The sequence below is a fragment of the Ursus americanus genome, chromosome 22 (assembly GCF_024610735.1).
Source record: "Ursus americanus isolate L20-20 chromosome 22, mUrsAme1.1.p, whole genome shotgun sequence".
Taxonomy (NCBI): Eukaryota; Metazoa; Chordata; class Mammalia; order Carnivora; family Ursidae; genus Ursus; species Ursus americanus.
The window spans coordinates 21,272,924-21,277,971 of NC_142148.1; positions in this window are offsets into that span (position 1 = coordinate 21,272,924).

The following is a 5,048-nucleotide window of genomic DNA, read 5'->3' on the forward strand; positions in this document are numbered from 1 at the left end:
TACTGCTTTCTGTCTCCATGAATTTGGGTATTCTGGATATTTCATGTAAATGTAATCATATAATATATAGCATTTTGTGTTGGGCATTTCACTTAGCATGTTTTTAAGATTCGTCCATGCTGTAACATGTATCGTTACTCCATTCCTTTTCATGGCTTAGTAATATTCCACCGTATGGGTACCCACATTTTGTTTCTCCATGAACCAGTTGATGGATATTTGTGTTGTTTCCCCCTTCTGCTGTTATGAATAACTGCTATGAACATACCTGAACAAGTTTTTGTATGGACATATGTTTTCATTTGTCTTGGATCTCTACCTGTGAGCGGAATCATTGAGCCATATGGTAACTTTATGTTTAACCTTTTGAGAACCTGCCAAGCTGTTTTCAAAGAGACTGCTCCATTTTACATTCCCATTAATGGTGTATGAAGGTTTCAATTTCTCCAAATCCTGGCCAACATCTTTTATTGCTTTTTAAAAATTATTATATATATTATATATTATATTACATATTAAATAATATATTATATATTATATTACATATAATTATATATAATATATACTATATATATTATATATATGTATATATATATGTATAAAGTGAGATCTCATTTATTTCTTCTCTAGTTTTATTATTTAGTTCCTTCTGCTTGCTTCGGGTTTACTTTTTCTTCTTTTTCTAGTTTCTTATGGTGTAAGGTTAGGTTTTTGATTTGTGAGCTCTCTTTTTCCATATAGGTGTTTACTGCTATAAATTTCCCTCTAGGCACTGTGTTAGCAGCATCTCATAAGTTTTACTATGTTGTGTTTTCATTTTTATTCACCTCAAAATATTTCCTAATTCTTCTTGTGGTTTCTTTTTTAACCCATTGATTATTCAGTAGTGTGTTGTTCAATTTCTGTATGTTCGTGATTTCCCTAAGTTTTTCCATTATTAATTTCTAATTACATTCCGTGTGGTCAGAAAACATACATTGTATGATGTAAAATCTTTTAAATTTATAGAGACTTGTTTTGTGACCTAACATATTGTCTCTCCTGGAGAATATTCCATGAGCACTTGAGAAAAACGCCATTGTAGAGGGCAGTGTTCTATAAATGTCTGTGAGGTCAAGTTAGCTTACAGAATTGTTGGAGTCTTCTATTTTTTTTTGTTGATCTTCTGCACAGTTGTTCTATCCATTATTGAAAATTGAGCACAGAAATCTCCATCTATTACTGTTGAGTTGTAGATTTCCAGCTTTAGTTCTGTCCGTTTTTGCTTCATATATTTTGGGGTTCTACTGTTAGGTACATATGTGTTTAGAAGTTATATATTCCTGGGGCGCCTGGGTGGTGCAGTCATTAAGCATCTGCCTTCGGCTCAGGGCGTGATCCTGGCATTATGGGATCGAGCCCCACATCAGGCTCCTCCACTGGGAGTCTGCTTCTTCCTCTCCCACTCCCCCTGCTTGTGTTCCCTCTCTCACTGGCTGTCTCTCTCTGTCAAATAAATAAATAAAATCTTTAAAAAAAAAAAAAGAAGTTATATATTCCTGATAAATTGATCCTTTTACCATTAAAAAAATGTCCTTTTCTGGTCTCTAGTAACAATTTTTCTCTTAAAGTTTATTTTGTCTAGGAAAGCATCTCCAGCTCTCTTTTGGTTCCTGTTTGTGTGTTATATATATCTTTTCATCTTTTTACTGATAAACTAGGATATATGTCTGCTATTTTGCTTTGTTTTCTGTATGTCTCACGTCTTATTGTTCCTCTATTCCTCCAATACCGCCTTCTTTTGTGTTAAATAGATCATTTCCAGTGTACCACTTTAATTCTTGTGTTGTTTCTTTTATTACATTTAAAAAAATTTTTTTAGTGGGTTCCCTGGTGATGACAATTAACATCTTAGAAACAATTCTGTTTGGATTAATACCAATTTAATTTCCATGCTATACAAAACTTTGCTCCAGTGTAGCTCCATTCTGTCACTCCTTCTTTGTACTATTGTCGTACAAATTAAGTCTTTATACATTATAAGCCAATCAACATAGATTTATAATTATTGCTTTATACAGTTGCCTTTAAATCAGGTAAGAGAAGAAAAAAGTTACAGATAAAATTACATTCATATTGTTATATACAGTTGACCCTTGAACAGCATGCAGGTTAGGGTGCTGACCCCCCACCTAGTTGAAAATCTGTGTATAATTTTTGACTTTCCCAAAACTTAAACATTAATAGCCTACTATTCTCTGGAAGTCTTACCAATAGAATAAATAGTTAACACATATTTTTATGTTACATCTATATATACTATATTCTTACAATAAACCGGAGAAAAGAAAATGTTATTAAGAAAATCATAAGGAAGGGGCGCCTGGGTGGCTCAGTCGTTAAGCGTCTGCCTTTGGCTCAGGGCATGATCCCAGGGTCCTGGGATTGATCCCCACATTGGGCTCCCTGCTCCACCGGGAGTCTGCTTCTTCCTCTCCCACTCCCCCTGCTTGTGTTCCCTCTTTCGTTGGCTGTCTCTCTCTCCATCAAATAAATAAATAAAATCTTAAAAAAAAAAAAAAGAAAATCATAAGAAAGAGAAAACAAATTTATAGTACTGTACTGTGAAAAATCCATGTATAATATGGGTCCATGCAGTTCAAACCCATGTTGTGCAAGGGTCAACTGTATTTATCTATATACTTATCGCTTTTTGTTTCTTCATACAGACTTGTGTTACTGCTTAGTGTCCTTTCATTTCAGCCTGAAGGACTCTCTTTAATATTTCTTCTAAAGCAGATCTGCTAGTGACAAATCCTCTATTTTTTTTTTTTTTAACCTGGGAATGTCTCAATTCCTTCTTTTTTGAAGGATAGATTTGCTAGGTAGAGAACTCTGGAAATCATTCTCCCCTCCCAGGGGTTGTTGTTGTTGTTGCTGCTGCTGCTGCTGCTGCTGCTATGTTTGTTTGCTTAATGACTTTCCTGGACTAATTCTGTAAAGTCTTTGTCATTTGTGGCCAGTGAAGCCTCTTCTCAGTTAGCTCAGTGGTCTGCTAATGATTGGACCAAGGTTTTCTTAAACACCCTGAACAAATAAGTCTCAGAGCCTTTGCCAAGGAGTTCCGTGTATATGTTGGGAGAATTTAAATCCTGCCTTGGCCTTCACTTCCTGCTTACATAGAGCCTCAAGTCAGCCAGAGATGAAAAATTATGGCCTTCTCATGTCTTTCCTAAGCATGCACATGCACATAGCCTAGAAATTCATAGAGTTTTGGAATATGTTAGAGCTTTCAAAATCCCTTACTCAATCCCCCAATTTTAAGATTTTTGGTTGGTGTCTTCTGAGCTCCAACATGGTAATGCTGCCTCAGGAAGCTGTGATGTTAAACAATTGCCTCTGATTGTTGTCAACAAATGTCCTTGGACATTAGACCTTTTGCACAGCGAGAGAGCTCTAATTCAGATCAAATAAAGACAAGTCCTGAAAATGAAGATTTTGAGGAAGCTGCCAGACAGGTCAAATAATGACAATTTTCTGAGGATAAGGTCATTGGGGAGTTCCAGACCTGTTCTGTCCCCTCTAGCGGGTGCTAAGCTGCTGGTTTACGGTTACTACTAATAGTCCGTGGTTGCAAGGCCCTTGTTTTTCAAGGCTACCATGTAGCTGGGGAGAGGGAATGGGATTAAGGCAAGTAAAAATGTCATAAAATTCACTATTCTTACCAAGATTCAGCCATTTTTCTTGAATAAAACCTCCTCAGATTGTTGTAAGTCTTAGTTCATTTCCAACACTCCAAAAAAAGTGTATCTGAGAGTTTTCCAGTGTTCTTGTTGCTTTTATGCAGAAGTAATTTTTGGAAGTCCTTCCTCCACCATTCCAGAAGTCAGCCACTTAGGACACTGGCTTTTCCTATGCATCTTTTTGCATTGTATGAAGTCTTTACCATGTCCAGGTGCTACCCCATCAAAAAGGAAACATTTATAAAAGCAAAAGAGCATATGCACACATATATACATGTGCACACACATTGATGCAGGAATCCACATGCATGAGCATATTAATTTGTGATACATATTTGTTCATACATGTAGGGGAGCGACAGCATCCACTCTGTGCTTCAGGAAGATCTCCCCCCTCCTGCTTGCAGTGTGAAGCACAGAGAGAATGAGATGGGAGGCAGAGAAGCCAGGAAGAGGCTGGGAGTCATTAAGCAAGAACAATGGTGTGGCCCGGACTAGGTCCAGGGAAAGCTGCATATGTCCATAGCTAATTATCTCTGGGGACCCCATGTATACACAGGCCGGGCACATGCGTATGTAGGTACACGGTCCTTGTGTTCAGACATGCATGCGTCCTGGAACATGCTGTTGTTATTAAAGAGAGATGTGGTACAGATGTCCCAGAGGGGCTGGAAGACTGGACTGTGAACCACGGGGGACCTGGTGAAAAGGACAAAATTCTGGAGGGGAGAATATGAGAGAGGGGTGGTTTTCCATGCCTGCTGCTCTGGGTCTACCAGCCTCCCCTCTGTCAGGCAGGACTCATACCACATTCTGCTCTGGGACACCTTTTCCCACTATGCAGACCCCATCCAGGTCCTTCCAGAAACCTATCTCCAGGGCACAGCTTTAACAGCCACTGGGAGCTCCTTCTTGCTGCCCCCCACCCCCCGACTTGTTATCAGCTCTTCCTGTATCGTCCTACGCCGTCTCCCATCCCTGTGAGCAATTTCTACAGATGAGGGTTTTGTTCATTTCTTAACCTGATCCACCCTTGGAGTTCATCTTGTCTTCAGCTCCGGGCCACTCGCCTGCAGAGAGTCAGCAGACAGAGGCTGGAAGCTAGCTGGGTGAGCTCCTGGGTGTAGACACTCTAACTAGATCCTCTCAAACCCTCCTGACCCCAAAGATCATAGGTTTTCTAAGTCCGAGACACTACAACTCAGGTCTTTTTTAAAATACGATTTTTGTTTATTACAAATTATTTCAAACATCGAAAGAATAGTATAATGAAGACAATGTACTCACTACCCAGTTTTAACTCATATCAAAATGATGCCTGAATTG